The 15959-nt window shown below is 36.4% G+C and overlaps 1 non-coding gene across 1 annotated transcript; it reads right to left on the bottom strand.

Annotated features, from left to right (window-relative positions):
• Positions 1-12102: 12102 nt before the first annotated feature.
• On the bottom strand, positions 12103-12256 carry LOC131411091 (small nucleolar RNA SNORA62/SNORA6 family). The gene has a single exon (XR_009221485.1). It is a non-coding gene; the product is annotated as a small nucleolar RNA SNORA62/SNORA6 family (small nucleolar RNA).
• Positions 12257-15959: the final 3703 nt, after the last annotated feature.

The following is a 15959-nucleotide window of genomic DNA, read 5'->3' as shown; positions in this document are numbered from 1 at the left end:
TGATCCATCCAATTACTTTTGAAGTTTTTGTCTATATTTCTATTACCAGGTGCAAGTGAGAAACTCAGCACATTCCTGGGTGCTTAGGAAGAGACGGCGGCGGGAGTGGGCAATGGCCAATTTTCTGTGATTACATCCTTACAGCAGACTCGAGCTCATATCTGGGGTATATTTTAGAGTTTGTCACTTATATTGATCTTCTTAAAAATAGCTTATGTATTATTTATCTCCTGTGTTCCTATTTATCAATTTCTACCTTTTTACTTTAATATTTCTTTGTTTTAAACTCTTTAGTTTTAATCTATTGCTTTATGTCTAACTTCTTAAGTTTAATTGTAAACACAATCATTTTCAATATTTTCTGGTGTAAAAATATGTAATCTGCAAATAGAGGTTATTTAAATTCTCCTTTTCAGTTCCTATGCCCATGATTGCTTTCTCTCATTTAACTGAATTGGTTAATAATGCCAATACAATGTTAAGTAGTCATGGAGTTAGTGGGCATCCTTATCTTGTTTCTGATCCTACTGAATATGTCAAAGAGAAACAGGAGCTGAACTGAAGGGAATTCACTGGCCAAATTTGGCATAATTTTGGCATTAACATAATAATTATAGTAATTAATTATATTCAATAGTAATAAAGAATTTGGGGGTAGGTAATGACTTGAAAAACATAGAAAGTGGGGAAAACTCTTCTTTACAACAGAAGGTCATATAATAAATCTTGGAATAATGATCAAATTAGAAAAACATCATTTTTCAAGCTCTAAGGGAATCATTAATTCAAACAACTATCACCAATGGGTGTCAAACAATTCAAAGAAGGCCATTAGTATACAAGATATTATGTTCTCAAATTATCAACCTTCGGTGTGGCCTGTGCATTGGGATTTTTTTTTTCACTATTCCCTCAAGTGGTTGAAATGTGCTTCCAGGGTTGAGAAACACTGATAGAGGCTTTTGAGTTAATGTACATTCTGTAAAAACGAGAGTAGAGTACAAGGGAAAGGAATCTTACAGTAGATGTGTCAGCTCTGCTTCTGTTGGCTTAAGAAGAAATGCTCCTTCTGGATCTTTCTTTCAGTGCACCTTTCTTGGAGTTCATTTTTCTTGGCTCTCTTTATGAGAAAAATGGTAATACTTAGAGAGTTAACTCAAGCTCTAGAGGCCTGGGAGGAAAGGTTAATTTGCTTTGAGTTAGAGTGTAGTTGCCATTAGACATAGTTTAGTTAAGGTATAAGGAATTTTCAAGATCCAGCCTGGATCACCAGCCAAAGATGTGGACACAAACAACATCAAGGTAGTACCTTAGTTGGCCTTGTCGTCTAAATGTCTCTTTCTAGAAGACTTATGCCCTCAGTGAGTGACTAGATGTAGATATCAATACGGCTAATTTTTAACACAGATATCCGTGTAGTATATGCTGTTCGAGTTGTTGTTATTGTGATAGCCTTCTGTGCAAATTGCAGCTCATATATTCCTTAGGCAACTCTGTGATGCCTTCTTTAGAGATATAGAAACAAAGAGGATACCAAACACTTTGTAGAATCAACAAAGGAAATCAATGCAAAGCTCTTTACACTGTTTTGTAAAAGCAATTATGCTTTTAAATTTCACCTATATTGTAGTTGATAAATTATATATTATGAGTGACAAAATTACTGATATATGTAATGATTTATAGTAGAAAAAGCATTTTCGTAGAAATTTACTATGAATCTTATTTTCATATGGTGTCATGAGTTACTCAATGGAAAATACAACATTCCTTTTACTAATTTTTTCTCTGAACAATACATCATGTGCTTGATTGTGCTGTAATTATACAGTGTTGTTTATATCTGCTTTGATACATGGGCACCTGTGTAACAGAATATAAACAAATTCTATAAAATCACAAATTTTAGAAACAAAAATAAATTCAAATGTATTTAGTTCAAGTTGATTCTACAAGTCTCAAAGGCAACAGAAAGGAGATGCACCATTTAGATTTCTTTCAAGAGAAACTGCTGCAGGAGAACGAGATGTTTCACAGCCTCCAGCTGCTATGCCTAGGAATACTGAAGCAATGCGTTCCCCAGGCGAATGGCTCCTGAGCAAGATGAGGGCACTATTGCCGGAATATTTCTTTAATGTGAAAATTTTGCTTGGGGTCTTTCCTTTGGCCTGGCCAAGACTTTCTCATACCTGAACAGTGGGCTGAGTCTCCCCCTACTCTACCCTCCTTTCCTCACTCCTTTAGCAATTGCTGGACATGCAGTGCAGCCTGAAAGCTCCCTCTGCCTGCTCTTGCTCCCTCCCTTCTTACCGTTTCTCACTAAAGATTTCTTGCATATGTAAATCTATCTGGGTGCCTGATTCTTGGAGGATTCTAATTGACCCAAGAGATACCAGGAGTTATGAGAGAAAACAGGTGGTATTATGGGATTTGGGCGCTGGCTTATTTATTGCTTAACTGGAAATGAAGATCCCATTCTGAGAAGAATGTGTGTCAGGGGTAGTCCCTGGAAAAAGTGATAGTGAAAGTTTTACATCTGGTTACCTCAACAAGTGTCTTGGTGGAAGGGAACACCCTTGTCAGCCTAATGATACAGAAGTGCACAAAAAGTGTGAAGATTTTGTATTACATCTTAATACCCACCAGAAAGCATGCACAATGAAAGAGGCACTGAAAAACCAATTTGACAAACTGACTCAGCCACTGACATTAGCCAGTCTTCATCATTGGCCATCCGGGAACTGGCATGACAGGCATGTGGTCATGTGGGAGAGATTGTGAAAACACATGTGTCCAATATCACAGTCTCTTACTTACCAGGCTAATCTAGCTATTGCTGCCTCTGAATGTCCACGCTGCTAAACACAAAGACTCTGGTATGGCAATGATCCTTATGAAGAACAATTGTCTCCTTGATGACAAACAGATGATGTTGGGCCTCTTATATCCTAGAATGTCCAGCTGTTTATCTTCACAGAAAGAGATTTCTATTCTTGGTATGGATTTTCTTTTTCCTGATGTGAAGGTTTCAGCCATTACCACTATCCAGGGGCTTACAGAATGCTTGATCTTCAGGTATGGCAATTCACACAGCATATCGTCATTCAGGGGACCCATTACACAGTGAAGGTGGTGTAGGAGTGGGCCTATGACCTGGTCATATCACATACTGCTCCATCCAGAGGCAGCTGGCCTCATAAAGGGTTAGAATTGACTACTAAAGGCACAGCTGAGGCGCTGGAGCAGAGGCAGTACTCTGCAAGGATGTGGTGTCAGCATTCAGACAGAGGGCAGGCACTGAATCAGATATCTCTTCAGGTGTTTTCTCCCTAATAGGAAGAACACATGGGTCTGGGACCCAAGGATGAAAGTAGGAATGAGCCCACTTACATACCTTATTTCCCAATGACCCACCAGAAGCCTTTTTGCTCTCTATCCCTGCAATTCTGGACTCTGAATGGTTGGAGGTCATGACCCCCAAAGGTGGTGCCCTCTTGCCGGGAAACACAGTAACTGTCCCGCGGAACTCAAGTTACATCTGCCACAAGGGCACGTTAGACTCCTGTGTCCAGAGACCGCCATGGCCCAAGTATTATTGCCAAGATCTCTGAGCCTTCAAGAGTAACATTTTGGGTCATACTGTCAGGACCCCCCAGGCTGATAGCGGAGGGTGAGGGGAGCTTCAGATGGATTATGCGGGAGGGGAGAAAAGGCACCAGCTGCAACCCTGAGTCTGGTTTCGGCTATGGGGGTTGTGGTTTACTAACCTCCTTTTTCTAAATTCTAGTATCAGCCAGTTGAGGATTTTTCAGAACTGAGTGTGGTCTGAGTCTCTTTCTACCTCGTCCTTCACGGCTTCTCTCTTTTTGCAGGTGTCAAGCCTCCATTGTGGTCTGAAAGCTCTCCCTGTCCACCCCTGTTCCCTCCCACTTGATGCTTTACTTTTAGTACTTCCGATAAGTCTCTTGCACATCTCATCCTGTCTTGGCATCTGCTTCTCATAGGACTAAAACTTACCCCTGTGGGCTTTCACCAAGTTTGACTCTTTTTTTCTCTCATCCTCGTATGCAAATCTGACTTATTTCTCCTACTAAGTGCCCTTTATTCTGTCTTCTATGTTCACACTGATGTTGGCTTAGTGCATGTGATTATTATATGAATCTACAGTTCCAGTTATTACATAATAATGTCTCAACCCCGTTTCCTGATACTCAGGGTCCTTTTGAGGTTTATTTTTCATTCTAACCAGCCTGACCTTTGACACCAGGCTGAACTTTCTGCCTTTTCCAAACTAGCTAACTAAAGACTTTTATGCTCTGTGACTTTGCCTATTTTGTTTTCCCCACCTACAATTCAACCAAATGGAGGGTAACATTTTTCTCTGTCAGAGTTTTGGCTCCTGCGCCCCTTGTAGTAGCCCCTGCCATGGACTGAGAGGGACTGTCTTGTTGATGGGTTGTGAGACAATAGAGAAAACAAGAGAAGAAATTAAAAAGAGGAGTGAGTTTCCACACTTTCTCTCTGAACTTTAGGAGTTCTCTTTTCTGCTCCTCAAGCCGGAACTAGAATCCCTGTGCTTGAGCTCTCCCTGTCAGCACCACAGTGCTCACTTCAGTTTCCTCAAATAAGCTTCTTCTCAGACCTTCTGTCCTGGTTTTATATATGTATTTTTTTTCAGTGGCAAAATAGCTGAAACATGCTTAACGCCTCTTACCGGGAATTGGAACCCTGCCCTGGACCTTGCGAAGACTCTGGGTCCTGTTCAAGTCCTCTGGAGAACGCTCTGAGTTTTGTTTTAGCAGGCAGTCAATGTGGTTAGGTTCTGAATGCAAGTTCCATCCGACTTTCTGGGGCCAAGACTCCAACAGTGACTGAGTGTTGAAAGTGTTTGCGGGTGCGATTTGGATTTGCCCCTCTGTGCCCCACTCAACGGCTGATTTAGGATTCAGCAGGGTTCCTATTGCTGTTCAGTTCTCAAAGCTGTTGCTATAGTTCTTTGGGTTCCTTCTGCACACGTGCAGCTTGGGACTGAGCCCATAACGTGTGTCCATTTATTCACAGACTTAGGGACCTCCTTTTCCAGCTCCCTCCTCTCAGGGATTTCCTCCACACTCTCGTCATGGGAGGAGTATCTTTTACCAGTTGCTATGGCCAGAAAGATTGATGTCTCTTAGAGTTTTAAATTTTAGCATTCAGCTCTGTCACACAGTTCCTCATGACTGAGGCTATCTTTAGGGCGAAACAGTGTGAGAAAAGAGAAAGAAATTCAATCAATCATTAAGTCAATCAACCAATAATAAGAATTTTCCATCATATTCTTTGCACAATCAGGGCTTTTTTGTATCCAGAGGCACAAATTTTCTCTGGGGCGCCCGCACCCTTGAGATGGTGATGGCAGTGCAGATTGGGACCGGGGCTGCCTTCAGGGCTGGCATGCAACAGAAAAAAAGAGAAAAGTAATAACAATAATGTAGATTCTCCCTTCACACTCTGGCTCACAGGCAACTTTTTTCCTGGTCCGCTGTCCAGAAAGACTGGCCTCTCTTGGAGTTTTTGCTGACTTTTCCTGCTACCCACTTAAGAATTTAGTCCACCTTTGGGCCATGGCTGGGAAATAAAAGAACGCGAAAAAGAAATAAAAGGAAAGACAACTTACCTCCTCCACGCTATTGATCTTTCTTCAAATTTTGACTTTCCTTCTCAATTCCCTGCAATTATTTACTCTTCAGAGTCTTCAGGCATTGTGTGTGTGTGTGTGTGTGTGTGTTGTATGTTTCATTTGACCAAAAATTTTAGTTAGAATTACTAGGAGGGAAAGGCTGCAGAGGGATTAATCCTCCCCAGAATTGGAATCTGCACCTTAGAGTTTTTATTAAACTTCATACTAACTGTTTATGTTAATTTCACAATAAAATAAAAGAATGTTACTGGGTTAGATTTTGATCTAATTGTTTTATGGATTTCTTCCCTTCTAGACCTTGGGTTAATATTTCCTCTTTATGCATTTGCCAAAAAAAAACCCCACTATATGCTGTTTATACGAGACGTACTTTAAATATATAGATACAAAAATGTTGAAAGTAAGAAATATGGAAAAATGATATAGTATGTCTGCACTTCTCAAAAAAAGGTAATATAGACCTTAAGGCGAGAAATATTACTACCTATTAAGAAGAACATTTGTAGTTATAAGATGAATTCAACAGAAAACATTTAAAAATTACACACTTGGGGCTGGCCCAGTGGCGTGCCAGGTGCTCTGCTTCGGCGGCCCAGGGTTTGCAGGTTCGGATCCTGGGTGCGGACCTATGCACCACTTCTCAAGCCATGCTGTGGTGGCGTCCCATATAAAGGAGAGGAAGGTTGACATGGATGTTAGCCCAGGGCCAGTCTTCCTCAGCAAAAAAAGAGGAGGATTGACAACAAATGTTAGCTCAGGGCTAATCTTCCTCACAAAAATAAACACAGTCTTTCAAATTTATATAAAACATTTACTATAATACATATACTGGGCCAACAAATATCTAAAGAATAAAATAAGAGAAAATACATTTTCTGATAACTGTGGAATTAGGTACAAATCAATAGCTAGAATAACCACAACATGCCCAAATATTAGAAAATTCGTGAAAAATCACAACTGAAATTATAAAATATCCTGAATTGAATATGAATAAAAATATATCCTAGAAAATCTTGTCTGATTCATCTAAAGCTATCCTTTAAAGGAAATGTATAGACTTCAGTATATATAATAGAAAATAAATACTGAAAATCAATGATGTTTCCATCTATTCCAAAAAGTTAGAAAATGGAGCAAATTAAAATTATAGAAAATGAAAGGAAGGAATAGCAAGAGCAGAAATTAATGACATTGAAGAGAAACATACAATACAGAAATTCAATAAGTTCTTTCTTCAAAAGACGAACACACGGCCAGCCCTGGTGGCCTAGGGGTTAAGTTTGGCGTGCTCCGCTTCAGCAGCCTGGGTTTGGTTCCCAAGCGTGCACCTACACCACTTAGTGGCTCACATACTAAAAGAGGAAGATTGGCTGCAGATGTGTATATGAACAACTTTATGATGACTAATTTAAAAATTTACATGACATTAAAAATTTCATTAGGAAAAACCTAACAAAATAAAGACATAAGAAAAAATCTGAACACTCATTCATCTATTAAAGAAACAAAATCAGCAATTTAAAATGTTACAACAAAGAAATCTCCAAACTAGGATGACTTTGTTGATGACACCACCAGACATTAAAGGGGAAATATAGGAAGCTTACACAAACACTTGGAGAAGGTAAAGAATGATGGAAGATATAGCAACTTGCATTTTGAGGCCAGAGTAATCTTGAAACTAAGAAGGACATTTCAAGAGAGCAAATTTTTAGCCAATTACTCTCAAACATAGAAATAAATATCTTAAAAAAAATATTAACCCATCAAATCCAGTGATATATAAAATGGATGATATCTCATGACCAAGTTGCCATTATTCCAGAAATACAAGGTTACTTAACTGTACATCTGTGTACTTAACATTTATTTTAAATTTCAATATAACATTTATTTTAAAAGTATATGTTTAATAAACCAATGAAAATTAATAGGCTATATTTGTTTGATAGACAAGGTTACTACTTCCTAGGAAATTCATCTAAAGGATTTATTTCCCCTCATAAATACAAAGCACTGAGTATCAGCAATTTGTTCCCTCAATATTCTCTTATTTGCAGACTTACAAAGGGATAAAATATCAAATACCTTGTTATAATTCTATATAGTTGTCAGGAGTGTACAAGGCATTATTTTTATTCTAATATATTTTGCATTTTAATCAGTTTTAATTTTCTATAACACATAAATTTGTATTCATTATAAAAAAGGATATAGAAGTACATACTGCATAATGTGAAATTCCCCTGTAACTCTTGCTATCCCAAATACACACAGTCATATGTGTTTAATCACCAAAAGGAACGGGATTTTTATCTTGTATTTTTTTCTAAATGAAGGTCTGCATTTTTTTTAACCCAAATTGAGTTCTAAATTTACTTTAAATTGCTTTTAGCACATCACCATTTTTCTTGGAAATTTTCCGTGTCAATTCATATAGATCTGTCCTATTACTACGAATCTCTGCATGCTTAGTTTTCCAAATTATGATACTTATAATCATTCACTTATTAATGGCTATATAAGATAATTCAATTTATTTCATCAATATTTCATAATAATTCAATAATCATACATATACATATATATACGCACACATACACATATGCCTATTTTAAGTTATAGTCTTGGATTTGTCTACATATTTAAATTTGATATATGCTGCCAAATTCTTCCAAAGATGCTTTAATATTTTGCATCCTCACAAATAAATGTGCCCATCTCACCATATGCTTCCTGACATAATTGTTAGCAAACTTTTGGAGAAAAAAATAAGTATAATTTTTTGCATTGCATATTCCTTATTACTTCTGAGATTAAATATATTTCCATAAATGTACTAGCTATTTATAATTGTTTTGTGATTTTTTCATAATTTTCTAAAACTCATAAAAAAATTATGTCTGCACCCTCCACCCCCTTCAACTTTTGCAAGCAAGAAGAAAAGCTGATTTTCTTATTTAGTTGTAAGTATTTTTGTATCTGTTTTAATGGGCTATCAAGGTTTAATATTAAAGCCAAAGAGTAGAATCTGATATTTGTGTGGTCAGATAAGGAAGAAGATGGAATGTAGTCAGATTTAGGTCGATGAATTGAAAAGTGGATTATTGCAATGCAGTTTAATACCAGAAGCCGAATGCTAATGCTTTCAGAAGTTGTCTAGTGGCAGTGTGCCGCCAGCATTAGGTAGGGGACATCCTTCACTAGATTCCAGGGCCTCTTGGTTCTACACTGCACCCAAGATGAAAATCTGTATCTCAACAGTTGACCATTCTCCTGAGGGCCTAGAGAAATAGGTTGTATTCCTTTTCCTACCCAGATATTCTTGGAGGGTTTGTACCCTAATGTATGGTATTCAGTAATCACCACCACAGATGTGTGCATGTCACTTGCTTTGTGGCTTGAAATGGTCCAAGAACAGCTTTCATGCTTTGTTCCCAATGCAGAGGAGCCAAGTGTGTTGCCGCATACGCCCCCTGTCCACTGGCTTCCCCAGCTGCTACCTGGAGGATCCAGGTGATGCTACCCAGAAGTGTGGGGAGTGGAGGTTCCTAGGGCAGATTTGGACCCATGAGAGGCAGGGAAAGGTAGGACCCTGGTGGATTGTTTTCTCCCTGTTCCGCCCAGATGGGCTTTGCAGCAGTTCCTAAAGCCTGACTTCATTCAGTCCCCCAAGACTGAGCAATCAGCTGTACCTACTGCAGGAGCAGTGATGGACCGCATTACCTTTGCTCTCCACTTTTTCTGTCTCAATCCTCTTTTCCTTTAGTTCTGCTTCCTTGAGATTGCTGTACACGGTAGATGTGGTAGAAGTGATTTTGTAATTTACTTGTGCTCTGAACACATGCTGAAGCAGTGTTTAAATAATTCTCCATTATATCTATCTTTAGTCTGTGTATGTTAATGTCTATTCATTACTTCTTTTTAATTTAGATTTTAAAATTGACTACTTCCATTAATCTTAGTATTAAGATACATCCCAGGAGGTAGTGAGACAATTTCCATTTGAGAGGGAGTGTAATTTCCTTCTACTATATATTATATGCTGTCTTCAGGATTCTTCCAGAAAGATTAAAAACCTCCGCCTCCCACCGATATTTTGCAAATCTAAAGGATGTAGTCACAAAAGAGGTAGAGCAAGCGATGGAACCAGATGATGGAAAAGGGGAACAATTAGAAATTCGATAGGCAGCAGGGGATAAACCTACCTGAACTTTTGAACTGCTCAATTCTGCTAAATATCCTCAAATCTAACTGTTCTCCACTTCAACGCTGAGCCTTAGCGATTCATCAATAGAAAAGTGCCAAACACACTGGGCATTTCATTTGCAACTTATAAACCACCTTTTAACTCTTCACACACCTCATGGAAATTGATTTATTATGGAAATTAATATAAAAGCTGAAAATAATCAGCTATTTTCTACAAAGGCTAGAGTTTCTGACTGCCAAGGCTACAACTAAAAGTTGTAAACTACTCTCCATCAATGAGCTTGAAAGGGAGAGGGGAAGGGCTAAATGATTGTTCCTCTCCAAGGCCATGTATTGGCATTTTAACACTATTTCTAAAATGCCAGTGTCTACCACTCCTTAAATGTTAGGGAGAGATTAGAGACTAAGCACGTTGTATTTTGAACTGGGACTTCCTAAACTAGAATCTCACTTAGACATTGAGTAGCTCTGTGTTACTTAAATTTCTCGTGCCTCAGTTTCCTTACTTGTAAAACGGACATCATGATAGTTGTGAGGTGGCTGTGAGGAAGAGATGACACATGCAAACCTTTAGAACCCTGCCTGGTTGAGAGTAAGTACTATATAAGTATTAACTATTGTTAGTATTGGTTATGATTATTATTATAAGGCTCTATGGCAGTAAGACTAATCGTGGATATTTAAAGAGTTGTTAAGCCTAAAACTACTTAGTACATCTCAAATTAAGATTGCAACAAAAAAGATACTCAATTTTCTCAAATTCTGGTGCTAATTTTAGTACAGAAATAAATGGAAGCACAGAACAAGAACATTACTGCTCTCATTCTCATAACCTTACTCTTGAAAAATTATTTGTTTGATAGCTATTAAATACAATTATTGGAACAGCTGTAGAGAATTGAAATGGTCTAAAAATAAATTGCAACGATTAAGGTAAATATATAACGCAGATAATTATAGCATATCCAAGCCATACAGTACATGGTAAATTGTTTCTCAGTCAAAGTTTTATTGCTGTACCTTTGGAACTGGACAGAGGAAAACAACTCAAAAATCTTAATCAGTTGCATTTTGACAACTTCATTTATAAAACCAAGATTCAGAAAAAATGTCAAGTAATTTTCCATTTTGGGAAGAGGGGAAATGACTTTAAATTTTATGACAATAGATAAATTATAATAGAAAATATGATATTGATAATAATCCCACAAATTATTGTCAAATAGTTAAAATACGGATTACATATGAAGTTAAATTCTGTTAGTGAAAAGAATTGGATATGTTAAAATAAAAAAATGAAATGCAAATAAGATTGTGTAAACTCAAAACCAAAGCAGATAATGTGCATGAATGAAAATTAATATAATAGAAGGAATTATTCATTTTGTAGTTTTTATTGAAGCACAAAACACTTTAAGAAAATTGTACAAATTAAAAATAAACTATGGATTACGACAAGGTGCAATCGTTCATTTTACTCCTACACTTGACCAATCACTGTTCTCCATTTCACCACAAAGGTCACCATTATCCTGCAGATTATTCTCTGTCTTTTTGTTTTTTTGAGCTTTATATGAGTGGAATTACACATATGTATTATTTTGCATTTGGTTTTTATTTCTCAATATCATCATTAATTATGGGTTATTCATGTGTATTTTTGAATAATATACTATTATATGAATATAATAGAATATGTGTATTCCTTCTACTGTTGATGAACATCTGAATTGCTTTCAGTTGACTACAAGTAATGGTACTTTGAACATTATGAAAATATGATATATCAAAATAAAAATATGATATATCAAATATTGTACTTTACAGGTCAAGCAGTGTTTAAAGGGATAAAAGTATGCTTATCTCTCTTTTTGTTATGTTAGTGTGCCAAACGCACTTAACCGCTTGCGCCACCGGGCCGGCCCCATGTTAGTGATTTTTAATGGCCAACACCTAGGTCCGCTATTTTTACTGGGAATTACAAAATGGTGATTTTCTAATTCTCTCATGCCTTCACTTGTTAGTTGAAATAATTTTATAAAGGGAAACACTGTCATTTACTCTTTCATTACACAATGGTATTTTTTGTACAGAAAAAGCAAGAAGAATACTTAACTCTTCGATCTTCCTGTTTTCAAAATATTGATCTAGTTCGGTAGTTCAGTAACCTTCTTCAATAATGTCTAATTAGCATTTTTATTTTTTATGCTTGTAGCAAGAATTACTATCAAACTCCACTCATTGGGCCAGGGACCCTTGTGGTATTAGTGAAAAACTTGCCCCTCATGTAGCACACTACCTATACTTGTGAGTTCATCGGCCAACCAGCGACCTCAATTCCAAGCTCTAACAAGGTGCAGAGGAAATGTCCAGCTATTTCTAGAGCACTCATTCTCAAGCTCTAGTTCAGATCATAAAGTTGTTAGCTTGTTGTTGCATAGGATAGCAATGTCCACATAGCTCAGAGGAGAGTCTGTGTTACACAGAGCAATGGTAGGCAAGCCAACATAAGATACCTCTGTGAGAGGCTGGTGGTCAGCCCTGGGATCAGTAACCACCGGAAGTCTTGGCTCCCAGAAGGCTGCCTGGATCTGAGATTTTTAAAACACATTTGAAGCGTTTCAATTCATTAGCTCTATGATCCTTATGATCGTTATTTCTTAATGGTTTATTTCTAAGAAGATGATTTCTTAAATGCTCTCTAATTAAATCATTTTTCCTTTCATTTATTATTTTTTGTTTCCTGTTTAAGAAATCTTTGCCTATGCAGAATTCTTGAAGTTATTCTCTTTTATTGTCTTCTAGAAGCCCCAGGAGTTATTAAAAAATGTACTCAGACAGCATATACGTTATGATTATAATCATCTGAAATTGGTGCAACTTGCTTTGTGGCCTAGCATATAGTCATTTTACATTTGTATATGTTTTATGTGCATCAAAAAAGAAAGCTCATTCTTTAGTTTTGAATGCATTGTTTTACGTATATGTATATATGTACATAATACATAAGGTGTATATACATACATATATTAGTATATATATATATACACTAATGTCTTCTTTTATTAGATATCTATAGGGCTGTATTAAAAATCTTCCCCTACAATTGTCTCTTTGACCTTTTAGTTCTGTCAAATCTTGCTTTATGTGAATTAGACTGTATTATTGTATGGACATAAATTTAGAAATATTACATATTTCTGGTGGATTGATTTCTTTATAATTATGAAATATACCTTCTTGTATAAAATTTACTGTAAATCTTTCTATACTTATGAACTTTTCTAAATATGTTATATTTAACATATTTTTTTTAAGTGTAACTTTATTTTTAAGCCAGTCTGAATACCTTCATCCTTTATTTGGAGCATCTAATCTATGTATACAATATACATTTGAATTTTTCTTCCATATTACTATTTGCTTTCTATATATCCCAGCTACTTTGTTGTCCTTTAGTTCTATTTTCTTGCCTTCATTGGATTTGTTATTTTATATTATTAAATCTTCCCCTTCATTTTATTTGTTTACTATTCTTTTTTTTTTTTTTTGTGAGGAAGATCAGCCCTGAGCTAACATCCATGCTAATCCTCCTCTTTTTGCTGAGGAAGACCGGATCTGAGCTAACATCTACTGCCAATCCTCCTCCTTTTTTTTCCCTCAAAGCCCCAGTAGATAGTTGCATGTCATAGTTGCACATCCTTCTAGTTGCTGTATGTGGGACGCCCCCTCAGCATGGCCGGAGAAGCGGTACATCGTTGTGCGCCCAGGATCCGAACCTGGGCCGCCAGTAGCGGAGCGTGCGCACTTAACTGCCAAGCCACGGGGCCGGTCCAGTTTACTATTCTTTTAGTTATACCTACTTTTGCTATTTTTCGAGGGTACTGAGTAATTTACATAATGCATTCTTGCTAATATAAATTATTCTTTCACAAATTCCCCTATAGTGAAAGACCTCAGCACATATAAATTCTAGTTACAGCACTCTGCTTTATGTCCAAGTCTTATACTATATTTTAGACATCAAAAAGCATCATTATTGGTTTATAGAATTAATACACATTTAAATTGCTCACATATTTTGCCCTTCCATTAGTCTTATTTTCTTCATTCCTGAGCTTCCTTCTGATATTCTTTTCCTCCCTCCAAGATCATTTTTTGGTATTTTCTTGAACACGATTCTAATGGTGACAAATTAATTTAGTTTTGTTTGCTAGAAAAAGTCCTTATTTCTTCCTAGGTTGGCAATTATATTTTTTTGCTTAAGAAAACATTTTGTTTTTTCCCTGGACTTCATTGTTTCTATTGACAAGTCATCTGTTGTCAGTTCTTTGAAGATTATACATATAGATATTTTTTTCTCCTCTAGGAGCTAGATATAAACTTTAGAGCTCCTGGTACTTTTAAAAGTGGAGTTTGATGACATTCATTTTGTAAAATTTGCAGCCATGATCTCTCTATATTTTCCAGCCACCCCCTCCTTTTTCCCCCTTTCTTCTGGAAATGTAAATAAATGTATATTGTAATGTTTCCTCATATCGCAAAAAACTTTTATGCTCTTTTGTATATGTTCCATTTTTTTCTCTGCCCAGGCATTTTCTTCTGATACCATCCAGATCACTAATTTTCTCATAAGCTATGACTAAAATACTGTTCAAGTCATCCACTGAGTTTAACACATGACTTTTACAGTTTATTTTTCTTATTTTATAGTATCTCAATTTTATGCTAAAAATGTCTATCTTGTCTTTTAGGTAAATGAACATAAAAAGGATAGTTATTTCAAATCTCTGCTTGATAACTACATTGTCTGAATCTCTTTCGATTGTTGCTATTGTATATTCTTTCCTTTTGGTCAATACACTGTATATGACAAATTACCTACAATTTAATGTTCCAAATGGTGAAATCTCACTCGAGAGGATTGAAATTTGTTCTACAAGATGGATATGCTAAGATCACAGAATTCCAAAATCCTTTTAATCTTATCAAGGATTGACATGATTTCAGCAAGAATTTTAGTCCCTTTGAGAGCTAGTCCGTTTTCAGTACAGCTTTTCATGTACGGTGTAGCCGTGTGGTTTCCACCAACATCAAGAAATGTTTCCTTTTCTCCATTTGCTTTGCAGGCCATGACATGCGTTTTCTCTTCTTAATCATGAGGTATGTAAAAGCTCAGCCTCTTAGTCTCAAGTCTTGGTCTCATCTCTCTCTGTTTTCTTCTTGTTTCAGAACTTATACCAATAATTTTCCACTGATTAAGAGAAAATAAAGTTTTGTCAACATCTGAAACATGGTTACTGCTCTTTTAGACATTTAACAAAACTTTGACAAATATTCTTATAATTTTCAACTACTTTATTGAGATATAATTATCATAACATAAAAGTACCCTTTTAAAGTGTACAATTCAATATTTTTTAGTAATTGACAGAGTTGTATAACCATCATCACCATGTAATTTTAGAATATATTCATTATCCGCTACCTCAAAAAAACTCTGTACCTGTTAGTAATCATTCTTCATTCCCAGCCACTATTCTACCCCTCTGCAATCACTAATCTAATTTCTGTCTCTACAGCTTTATGTATTCTAGAAATACATAAAATGGATTCATACTACATGTGGTATTCTATGACTGGCTTCTTTCACTTAGCATAACGTTTTTGAGGTTCATCCATGTTATTGAATGCATCAGCACTTCATTTATTTTATTCCTGAATAATATTCCCTGATATGAACATACTACACTTTGTTTCCTCATTCAGTTGATGAATACTTGGATTGTTTCTACTTTTGGCTATTTTGAATAAGGCTGCTGTGAACACTGGTGTCCATGTTTGTGCGTGGACATATGTTTTCACTCGTTGGTTACATATCTAGGAATAGAATTGTGGATCAGATGATAACACTATATTTAACAATTTGAGGAAGTTCTGTAATTTTTTCCAAACTGGCTGCACCATTGTACATTCACTCCAGCCGTGTATGAGAGTTCTCCACATCCTTGCCAACTATAATAGTTTGTCAAGGCTTTCATTAAAAAAGTACCACAGACTGGGT

The sequence above is a fragment of the Diceros bicornis genome, chromosome 10 (genome assembly GCF_020826845.1).
Source record: "Diceros bicornis minor isolate mBicDic1 chromosome 10, mDicBic1.mat.cur, whole genome shotgun sequence".
NCBI classification, from domain to species: Eukaryota; Metazoa; Chordata; class Mammalia; order Perissodactyla; family Rhinocerotidae; genus Diceros; species Diceros bicornis.
Note: the sequence above shows the minus strand (reverse complement) of the source record. Positions and strands in the feature narration are given on the sequence as shown.